The following is an 11865-nucleotide window of genomic DNA, read 5'->3' as shown; positions in this document are numbered from 1 at the left end:
AATACAAAATCACAGCTAGATAAAAGGAGTAAATTCTAACATTCTATACTGCTGTAGGATGACTATAGTTAATAATAACATGTTCTAGTTTTAAATAGGTAGAAAGAGGAGACTGGCCAAGTACAGTGGCTCATGTGAGGTGGAAGGATTCCTTGAGCCTAGGAATTCAAAACCAGCCTGTGCAACAGAGCAAGATCTCATTTCTACCAAAAACTTTTTTAAAAAATTAGCTGCGCATGGTAGTGCACACCTGTAGTCCCAGCTACTACTTGACAGCTGTGGCAGGATTGCTTGAGCCCAGGAGGTCCAGGCTACAGTGCGTTGTGATCATACCATTGCACTTTAGCCTGGGTGCCAGAGGGAGACTCTGTTTCAAAAAAGAAAAAAAAACAGAAAGAGAATATTGAATGTTCCCAACAGAAAGAAATAATAAATGCAAATAATATGATGAATATGCTAATTATAATCACTATGTGTTAATTTTTAAATGTTATTCAGTAAATATATATATGTATGTGTATAGATGTATATATATATATACACACACAAACACACACACACACACACGTTATATGTGTGTGTATGTATGTACAGACACAGGGTCTGACTCCATCACCCAGGCTGGAGTGCAGTGGCACAGTCATAGCTCACTGAAGCCTTGAACTCCTAGACTCAGGCATTCCTCCTGCTTCAAGCTTCCTGAGTAGCTAGGACTACAGCACTGCCACCATGCCTGGCTAATTTTTTTTTTGTAGAGACAGGATCTTGCTATGTTGCCCAGGCTAATCTTGAACTCCTGGCTTCATGTGATCCTCCCACCTCGTCCTCTCTAAGTGCTAGGATTACAGGTATGAACCATCACTCTCAGCCATAAAAAATTAAATTTGAAAAAGTAACTCAGTTTTAAATTTAAATGGTGAACTGAGTAAAAACAAATAATAAATGAGAAATGTCCAGATAGTAAATAACAGATTCTAGCAGAGAAGGAAGAGAAAAAAGTACATTAGGAGATCTCTGTTGCAATTTTTCTGATGAGAACTTCCTCCAGCCTCACTCTTTGGTAAGATGGAAATGATTGCTTCCTGTACCTCCTATTCTCCATAAATAAAGATGAAGTCCCATTTCCTAGTGCCCATTCCCATTGTAAGCCCTGCTGCCATTTATCAGTATGGACAAGCATGTTGATTCCCGAGCTCTCTGGGAATCTCTGAATGATGAGATTACAAAGAAAGTAGCAGGAGGCTGGTTGACTAGAGGGCATTTTGAATCGATTGTGAACATGTGTTGGGTATGTGGGTCAATAAATTCTGGGAGTAGGCTCAGGTTGCTCAATGAAGAAGGTTACTTCCTTAGGCTACTTCTGACCTCAATGTAAGCAATATATTTATAGCTGGGATAATGTAGTTTTTGCATGACCATAAACTAAATTGAACAAGCCAATAGACAATGTAATGATCACCCACTTTGAAGTTCATTTTGTTTTTTTACTGGAAAGAGATGCATTTAGATATTTGGTAAGATAGTCTCACCTTCCTAAAGACTAAGGTGGAAATGTGGGAAGAAATTTCAGAAACAAAGATAAATGGTTTGTTTTTAAGAGAAATAAATGGGTCAGTGTTTCAAATACTCCATATCATTAATCAAGTTGGCAGCAGTATCAATAAGCTCAATTGCTAGCAAATGGTGATCTGATTACAGTGAGAAGAATATACCTTAACAGGTAGAGATTGTGAACTAAAATGCCTAAGATTTAAAAATCCTCCTTTTTTAATTTTTACATGGGCTCTCACCGTGTCACCCAGGCTAGACTGCAGTGGTGCAATCATAGCTCACTGCAGCCTGAAACTTCTGGACTCAAGTGATCCTCCTGCCTCAGCCTCCGGAGTAACCAGGATTAAGAACATGTACCACCATGTCTTGTTAATTTTCTGCCTTAGCCTCCCAAAGTGTAGGGATTACAGACATGAGCCACCATGCCTGGCCTAAAAATACTTTCTCTTTTTTTCTTTTTTTATAGAGATACTATCTCATTTTGTTGCCCAGGCTGGTCTCAAACTCCTGGCCTCAAGTGATCCTCTTACCTTGGCCTCCCAAGGTGCCAGAATTACAGGAGTGAGCCACCACTAAAAATACTCTTAATGAATTATTTTCTGACTGTGTTAGTAGCACATTGGGTAACTTTTTTTTTTTTTTTTTGCCAGAAAAAAAGTCTCAAACATTTGCTTTTACTTTACCAACTATACATTCCTTGGTCTCTTGAAAATGTCATTCCACTTTTCAAGCTCACTAAACTATACCAACCCACTTGAAAAACTAAATTGACCTCAGTTATCCTTGTTCAGGCTGTTGAAAATGAACTTCTTCTTTTTTTTTTTTTTTTGAGACGGAGTTTCGCTCTTGTTACCCAGGCTGGAGTGCAATGGCACAATCTCGGCTCACCGCAACCTCTGCCTCCTGGCTTCAGACAATTCTCCTGCCTCAGCCTCCTGAGTAGCTGGGACTACAGGCGCACACCACTATGCCCAGCTAATTTTTTGTATTTTTAGTAGAGACGGGGTTTTGCCATGTTGACCAGGATGGTCTCGATCCCTTGACCTCGTGATCCACCCGCCTCGGCCTCCCGAAGTGCTGGGATTACAGGCTTGAGCCACCGCGCCTGGCCGAAAATGAACTTCTTAAGGTCATATTGCATTACACTATTCATTCCTTTTGCTGTACCATTCCCAAGTATCTCCAGGTGTTTAAAATGTCGACAGTAATAATGAAATCATTAAATGTAAACTGGAGGCAATATGCCCAAATTTCAGAGAAGAAAGGAGAAAATGTTCTTTCTCTTCACTACTCCCATGGAATATGAAAATAATAAAGAGAAACAGTGACTAACCTCCAAACTCTTGCTTCAGGGTCAGGCAAACAGTGTTTCAGATGGATATCTAAGACATTCAAGCTCCAAGCCCCAGACCTGCAACACCTCCTGTCTCCTACCCTTGGATGACCCAGTTCTACAGTTTGGTTTATCTGGTTCCCACTCACCTGGAGCTCTTGCTTAACTGATGTATTATGTATAACAGGACGGCTTACCCAGCAGCAATTCTGCAATCTCTTTCTCATAAAATATTTTGCAAGAAAGCTCTCCCTTTGACACACTAGTCAGCAGAATATTGTATCATGTGTAGATTAATATCACATTTGTTCTATGATCGGTTTCCTTGCAAAGTCAATTATTCAGAACATAGGCAAGAATCAATAGGAAGATTTAAAAAATATCTGAACTACCAAGTAAAACTCTTACAGAATATTACTCACAGAAGAATCTCTCTGGCCATTACTCAGGATTTATTTACTTCTACTTTAGATACAATTCTTACATGCTTAATAAACCAACTTGTTACTCAACCAACTCAATGCAATCTTTTTTAGAGATATCAGATCACTGTGTTGCCCAGGCTAGAGTGCAGTAGTGAGAACACAGTTCACTGCAGTCTCGGCCTTCTGGGCTCAAGCCATCCTCCCAAGAGTAGCAAGTATCGAGGACTATGGGCATGCATTACTACCCCTGGCAATTTTCGTGTGTGTTTTTAAAAAAGACACCATCTCTCTGTGTTACCCATACCTGCCTCAGGCTCACAAAGTGTTGGGATTATAAGTGTGAGCCACTGTGACCAGTCACTAATGGCATTCTTAAAGTTACTCCTAGGCTAGCCAAGCTGTAAAGATGGTGCAGAACTGAAACACAGCGCCTGGTCTTACCCAGGTTCTCTGCAGCCTTAGATTGTGCTCAATGAACTGCTTACGATGTGACTGAACAGGATGATGAGATGCAGCCCAATGACACTATGTTCATCATGAGAAACTTAGTGAAAATATTTGGATCTAGGGATGCATTTCTTTCTCTTCTTAATGTAAAAAACCATACTATCTCTTGTTCTTAAATTGTAGACTCTGCAAACAATATAAGTAATTGTCATTCCTATTCTGCCTCGGTATCAGAAGGCTTAAAGCCAAGATTGTGATCCATTTCTCATTAATGTAAACAATTTCATGGGAATTATTTTGTGTTTTGCATTTTGTTTCCATACTCTTTATTTGCATTACTTTTCTCACTTATTTTGAATTTATATCTTTTTGTTCTATTGTTTATTTTAAAAACCTCATATGGAATTTACCATATGCTAGACACGGTTCTAAGCACTTTAGAAATATTAATTCATTTAGTTCTCATAGTTACCCTATGTTATCATATCCATTTACAGATAGTTACAACTGGAGGCACATAGAGATTAGTTATATATCTTTTTTTTTTTTTTTTTTTTTTTTGAGACAGAGTTTCACTCATTACCCAGGCTGGAGTGCAATGGCATGATCCTGGCTCACCGCAACTTCCACCTCCTGGGTTCAGGCAATTCTCCTGCCTCAGCCTCCTGAGTAGCTGGGATTATAGGCACGCACCACCATGCCCAGCTAATTTTTTGTATTTTTAGTAGAGATGGGGTTTCACCATGTTGACCAGGATGGTCTCGATCTCTTGACCTCATGATCCACCCGCCTCCGCCTCCCAAAGTGCTGGGATTACAGGCGTGAGCCACCGCACCCAGCCAGTTATATATCTTTTAATCTACATGAAATCTTTTTGAGATATAAAAAAATATATGGCTGGGTGCTGTGGTTCACACCTATAATCCCAGCACTTTGGAAGGCTGAGGCAGGCAGATCACTTGAGGCCAAGAGTTCTAGACTGACCAGGCCAACATGGCAAAATCTCATCTTTACAAAAAATATAAAAATTAGCCAGGCATGGTGGCTCCAGCCTGTAGTCCCAGATACTTGGGAGGCTTAGGTGGAAAGATTGCTTGAGCCCAGGAGGCAGAAGTTGTAGTGATGCTGAGATTGTGCTACTGCACTCCAGCCAGGGCCACAGGGAGAGACCATGTCTCAAATAAATAAATAAATAAATAAATAAAGCTTAGACAAGCTGGAAAAGTTCATTAAAAAAAATAAATGCTTAAAATTAATAAATTAGGAAAAAGCACTTTTTTTTTTCCGCAACGGGTTTGCTGCCAGAACATAGGTGTCGTGAAAACTACCCCTAAAAGCCAAAATGGGAAAGGAAAAGACTCATATCAATATTGTCGTCATTGGACACGCAGATTCGGGCAAGTCCACCACTACTGGCCATCTAATCTACAAATGCGGTGGCATCGAAAAAAGAACCATTGAAAAATTTGAAAAGGAGGCTGCTGAGATGGGAAAGGGCTCCTTCAAGTATGCCTGGGTCTTGAATAAACTGAAAGCCGAGCATGAACGAGGTATCACTATTGATATCTCCTTGTGGAAATTCGAGACCAGCAAGTACTACGTGACTATCATTGATGCCCCAGGACACAGAGACTTCATCAAAAACATGATTACAGGGACATCTCAGGCTGACTGTGCTGTCCTGATTGTCGCTGCTGGTGTTGGTGAATTCGAAGCTGGTATCTCCAAGAACGGGCAAACCCGAGAGCATGCCCTCCTGGCTTACACACTAGGTGTGAAACAACTAATTGTTGGTGTTAACAAAATGGATTCCACTGAGCCACCCTACAGCCAGAAGAGATATGAGGAAATCGTTAAGGAAGTCAGCACTTATATTAAGAAAATTGGCTACAACCCCGACATAGTAGCATTTGTGCCAATTTCTGGTTGGAATGGTGACAACATGCTGGAGCCAAGTGCTAACATGCCTTGGTTCAAGGGTTGGAAAGTCACCTGTAAGGATGGCAATGCCAGTGAGACTACACTGCTTGAGGCTCTGGACTGCATCCTACCACCAACTCATCCAACTGACAAGCCCTTGCGTCTGCCTCTCCAGGATGTCTATAAAATTGGTGGTATTGGTACTGTTCCTGTTGGTCGAGTGGAGACTGGTGTTCTCAAACCTGGTATGGTGGTCACCTTTGCTCCAGTCAATGTTACAACTGAAGTGAAATCTGTTGAAATGCACCATGAAGCTTTGAGTGAAGCTCTTCCTGGGGACAATGTGGGCTTCAATGTCAAGAATGTGTCTGTCAAGGATGTTTGTCGTGGCAACGTTGCTGGTGACAGCAAGAACGACCCACCAATGGAAGCAGCTGGCTTCACTGCTCAGGTGATTATCCTGAACCATCCAGGCCAAATCAGTGCTGGCTATGCCCCTGTACTGGATTGCCACACGGCTCACATTGCATGCAAGTTTGCCGAGCTGAAGGAAAAGATTGATCGCCGTTCTGGCAAAAAGCTGGAAGATGGCCCTAAGTTCTTGAAGTCTGGTGATGCTGCCATCGTTGATATGGTTCCTGGCAAGCCCATGTGTGTTGAGAGCTTTTCAGACTACCCACCTCTTGGTCGCTTTGCTGTTCATGATATGAGACAGACAGTTGCCGTGGGTGTCATCAAAGCAGTGGACAAGAAGGCTGCTGGAGCCGGCAAGGTCACCAAGTCTGCCCAGAAAGCTCAGAAGGCTAAATGAATATTATCCCTAATACCTGCCACCTCAGTCTTAATCAGTGGTGAAGGAAGAATGGTCTCAGAAATGTTTGTTTCAATTGGCCATTTAAGTTTAGTAGTAAAAGACTGGTTAATGATAACAATGCATCGTAAAACCTTCAGGAGGAAAGGAGAGTGTTTTGTGGACCACTTTGGTTTTCTTTTTTGCGTGTGACAGTTTTAAGTTATTAGTTTTTAAAATCAGTACTTTTTAATGAAAACAACTTGACCAAAAATTTGTCACAGAATTTTGAGACCCATTAAAAAAGTTTAGTGAGAAAATAAATAAATAAATAAATTAGGAAAAAGCAAAAGTAGAAATGTGGAGGTAAAATACTAGAGGAACAAAAACTAAAGGTTTAAAATGATTGCTTTTGAGGAACAGGATTCAGGGGTAAAAGGATCATGGAAACTGCTCTATGTGTGTGTGTTTTTGTTAAGCTTTTTAACACTTTAATCTTTTTTAAACCAGGAATGTGATTTCTTTGAAATTTCTATAATATTATAAAAACATCCACATAAACTTCTCAAATTATAAAAATGACTATCCTTTGATCAATGGCTGTGTGTGGTTCACTGAAAGCATATGAAGCGTGTGATATGACAGGGACTTTCCTGAGCCACAGAGTAAAATTGAAAAATATGTTAGACTCTAGATCTGGCTACATTTGAGGTTGGTATAGCCTTTCTCTCGAGGTACATGTCTTCAGATTGTTAAGGTTCTGCTTCTGTGAAACACAATACAAAGCATGGCACTTTGAAGCAAATGCCTGAGAACATGGCTTTTCACAGTGCTGGCCTCAGACTCTGTCCCTCGTGGCCCATGAAGGACCATCAGTCTATTTAGCAATTGAAATTTTTTTAACTTACCACAATTATTTATATATACAATAAATTTGAAATGTAAGATTATAAATTTTGCTAAAATCTTATTCTTTTCTAATATTTTATAGACTTTAAGAGTTTGTAGTTTATTAATAAGAAACTCTTGCTTACTAAACAAATATTGTCTCTTGGGCTCACAGTGTTTCAAGTTAATTGACTATTATCACTTAAATTTGTTACATTTGCATGTTTCAGCTATCATTCTAATTCAAAGAAAATATACCCCTCTATCAAAAGTAGCTCATTAAAGGTTAAAAGAAGTGATAAAAATGGCAATATTAATACTGTGACCCAAAATAAAGTTGGAAATATGAATAGAGAGAAGTGCTGTACTGTGAATATAAAATGCAGATCTGTATGTTAAAGCAAATAAATATAAATGTGCAATGATTTTGCATAAGCAGCCAAAAAAGAAAAGTGTGATTAAGTTCAATGATGAATATATGATAAACAAACTTTATTGGAAAATTGATCCACTGCCAATTGTCTATAGCAACATACAGCCCTAGAGGACTTCAGTCAGATACCAGTCTAGTAAAATCAATCACTTTCTATGAAACTGTGCAGAATTATGGTATTCAATAAATGGTTGGGTTTTTTCTGATGACATATAAATGACCAAACTAACAACTGATACATAATCAAATTTATATACCTATTATACTTTATTGCTGTGAAGGTTTTTAAAACCTTAAAAAAGTCAATGTCTTTTGTTATACTGGGGGAAAAGCAGAATAATTTTGAAGAATAACATGTCCAAACAACATGTCTTACTGGGGATGAATAACTTATATAACACATAACAATTAATGTTATACTGCCTCAGAATTAGAAATACAATCTATTGAAACAGAAACCAGCAGTTGACTCCAGCATATATAAAGAAAGGACATATAATGGAATTGATAATTCAAATAATTGGGAAAAGAATAATGTATTTAATAAATTGCACTTGAACTATTGTTCATTCATTTTTTTAATAAAAAAATTGTATCTTTACTTCACCCTACATGAATATAAACTCCAGATGGTTTAAAGACATAAATGTCAAAAGAAAAACATTTTTAGGTGTTAGAAGAAGATATAAACCTTAAATTTCATAAGAAATTCTTAAACAATTTATACAGGTGGATACATCTGATTATATCAAAATGCTTATCTTGGATATCAAATTTTAAAATATACTTTTGTATATTTATGTATCATGTTTAGGATATAAAGATGAATCATTGTTAATTTGAGAGAAGCAGGAAGGGCAATAGATCCAGAGAAAGGATCCAGGAGATTTTAATTATATGTATAACTTCTCAAAAATATGTTTAATAAGCATTTATGGCAAAATGCTATAGTTTGACAAAGATATCTTACTTGTGTGGGTTATATTGTTTTCTATAATTTGTCAGTTTTATGCTTGAAATAGATTGCAGTTTTAAAAAAAAATTAAGAATATTTAAGAGACATAGAAAATAGAATTTCAGGTCCATCATATAGTAATAAGAGCTCCAGAAGGAAATATTAGGGAAAATGGAAGCTTAGTAATATAATCTGTCTGTGTCCTCACCCAAATCTCATCCTGAATTGTAGGTCCCATAATTCCCAAGTGTCATGGGAGGGACCTAGTAGGATGTCACTGAATCATGGGTGTGGGTCTATTTCATGCTGTTCTACAAAGAGGAGTTCCCGTGCACATGCTCTATTGCCTGCTGCCATGTAAGATGGCGAGGCATCCTAGCCATGTGGAACTGTGAGTCAATTAAACCCTTTTCCTTTAAAAATTACCCAGTCTCAGGTATCCTTTTGTTAGCAGCATGAGAATGGACTAATACACCTAGTATATTCAAAGAGATAGTGGCTGAATATTTTCCAAAACTGACAAAAGACATAAATCAAGTTTAAAAAACACATCCCCCTATACACATCCTCTCAAAAATATATATTTTTCTCAAAGATCAATTGTGCTCGATCTGGGATCTTTTTGGCTACAATTTGTGCCAAAGGCATAAAAGTATCTGAACTGAAACAAATTTATTATAAAATTAGAATATCACAATTAAATATTCTTATATAGATGGCCCAGCCTGTATCCTGAAAAAGCTGAATACTTACTCTGGCCAACTTGGGGAAAGCTTACATACCCCTTCTACTACCACAGCAGGTGCTGTCTTGAGAGCACTACCTTTTGGCTGGAAACCAACCAACTCAACTCATTACAGCAACTCATAAGAGAACAATCCTGCTCAAACAAGCAGAAAACAACAGCTTATTCTAGTGGCTACAACATCCTAGCTAATGAGAGGACTTGAGTGTGTCCACATGATGACTTCACTGCTAGCATAACCAGCATTTGAGACAACTATCACACTAAACAAAACTACAGCCAAGGACTCTCACAGAGTCCACTTCACTGCCCTGCCACCTCCACCAGAGTAGGTGCTGGTAGACACATCTGCTAGGGAACTTGAAGATGGACCACATCACAGAACTCTTTGCAGACATTCCCCAGCACCTGCCCAGCATCTGGTATCTCTTCTGGGTGGCTAGATAAATAGACACCTGAGATTGCTCCATGGGACAAAAGAATCTAAACAGCAGCCCTTGAGTTCCAGATTTTTCCACTGAATAGTCTACCCAGATGAAAAGCAGCCAGAAAAGTAATTCTGGTAATATGACGAAACAAGATTCTATAACACCCCCAAAAGATTATGCTATCTCTCCAGCAATGGATCCAAACCAAGAAGAAATCTCTGAATTGCCAGATAAAGAGTTCAGAAAGTTGATTGTTAAGCTTCTCAAGGAGGTACCAGAAAAAGGTGAAAACCAACCTACAGAAATTAAAACCACAATATAAGATATACATGAAAAAGTCTCCAGAGAAATAGATATTGTAAAGAAAAAACAATTATAACTTCTGGAAATAAAAGATACACTTGGAGAAATATTACTGTAGTATTGTGAAAAAAAATACAATTACTTTTACACCAATCTAACACAAAATACACTGAGAAGTTTCAACAACAGACTAGAACAAGAAGAAGAAAGAAATTTAGGGGCTCAGAGAGAAGGCTTTCAAATTAATCCAACAAAGGCAAAAAAAAAAAAAAGAAGTTTTTAAAAATAAATAAAGACTCCAAAAAATGTGGGATTATGTTTAATGACCAAATATAAGAATAATTGGTATTCCTGAGGAAGAAAAATCTAAAAGTTAGGAAAATTTATTTGAGGGAATAATGGAGGAAAACTTCCCTGACCTTGAGAGATCTACACATCCAAATACAAGAAGCACTAAGAACACCTGGGAAATTCATTATAAAAAGATTATCACCTAGGCACATAGTCATTAGGTTAACTAAAGTCTCAAGGAAAGAATTGTAAGAGCTATGAGGCAAAAGCATCAGGTAACCTAGTTAGGAAAATCTATCAGATTAACAGCAAACTTCTCAGCAAAAACCCTATAAGCCAGAAGAGATGGGGCCCATATTTAGCTTCCTTAAAGAAAATAATTATCAGCCAAGAATTTTGTATCCACTGAAACTAAGCTTCATAAATGAAGGAGAGAGAAAGTATTTTTCAGACAAACGCAGAGAGAACTCCCCACTACCAAGCCAGCACTGTAAGAAATGCTAAAATCTTTAAAATTTTTGAAATCTTGAAAAAACTCAAAATACAAACTAGAACTTTCTTGAAGTATAAATCTCATAGGGCCTATAAAACAATAACACAATAAAAAAAAGTATTCAGGCACAACTAGCATGATTAATAATAGAACAGTACTTCACATCTCAATGCTAACATTGAATATAAATGGCCTAAATGCTCCACGTAAAAGATACAGAATGACAGAATGGATTAAAACCCACCAACCAAGAATCTACTGTCTTCAAGAGACTCACCTAACATATAAGGACTCACATAAACTTAAGGCAAACAGGTGGAAAAATATGTTCCTTGCAAATGAAAACCAAAATTGAGCAGGAGTAGCTATTTTTATATCAGACAAAACAGACTTTAAAGCAACAGCAATTAAAAAAGACAAAGAGGGATTAATCCAAGAGTAAACTATTACAATCCTAAATATATATGCACCTAACACTTGAGCTCCCAGATTTATAAAAAAAATTACTACTACACCTAAGAAATGAGATAGATGGCAATACAATAATAGTGGGGGACATCAATACTTCACTGACAGCACTAGACAGGTCATCAAGACAAAATGTCAACAACAAAAAATTGACTTAAACTGTATTCTAGAAAAAATAGACCTCTCCAAGATAGACCATATGATAGGCCACAAAACAAGTCTCAATATATTTAAGAAAACCAAAATTGTGTCAAATACTCTCTCAAACCACAGTAAAATAAAATAGGAAATTAACTACAAAAGGAATTCTCAAAACTATACAAGTACCTGAAAATTAAATAATCTGCTCCTGAATGATTGTTGAGTCAACAATGAAATCAAGATGGAAATTTTAA

At 37.6% G+C, this 11865-nt stretch overlaps 1 pseudogene across 1 annotated transcript; it reads left to right on the top strand.

The window, feature by feature from the left end:
• The first annotated feature begins 5068 nt into the window (after positions 1-5068).
• Positions 5069-6777, top strand: LOC100400599 (elongation factor 1-alpha 1 pseudogene; annotated as a pseudogene). The gene has a single exon (XR_013532577.1). The product of XR_013532577.1 is annotated as an elongation factor 1-alpha 1 pseudogene (transcript).
• The last annotated feature ends 5088 nt before the right edge of the window (positions 6778-11865 follow it).

The sequence above is a fragment of the Callithrix jacchus genome, chromosome 2, assembly GCF_049354715.1.
Source record: "Callithrix jacchus isolate 240 chromosome 2, calJac240_pri, whole genome shotgun sequence".
Classification (NCBI taxonomy): Eukaryota; Metazoa; Chordata; class Mammalia; order Primates; family Cebidae; genus Callithrix; species Callithrix jacchus.
The sequence above is the reverse complement of the archived record's forward strand: the minus strand, read 5'-3'. Positions and strand labels throughout refer to the sequence as shown.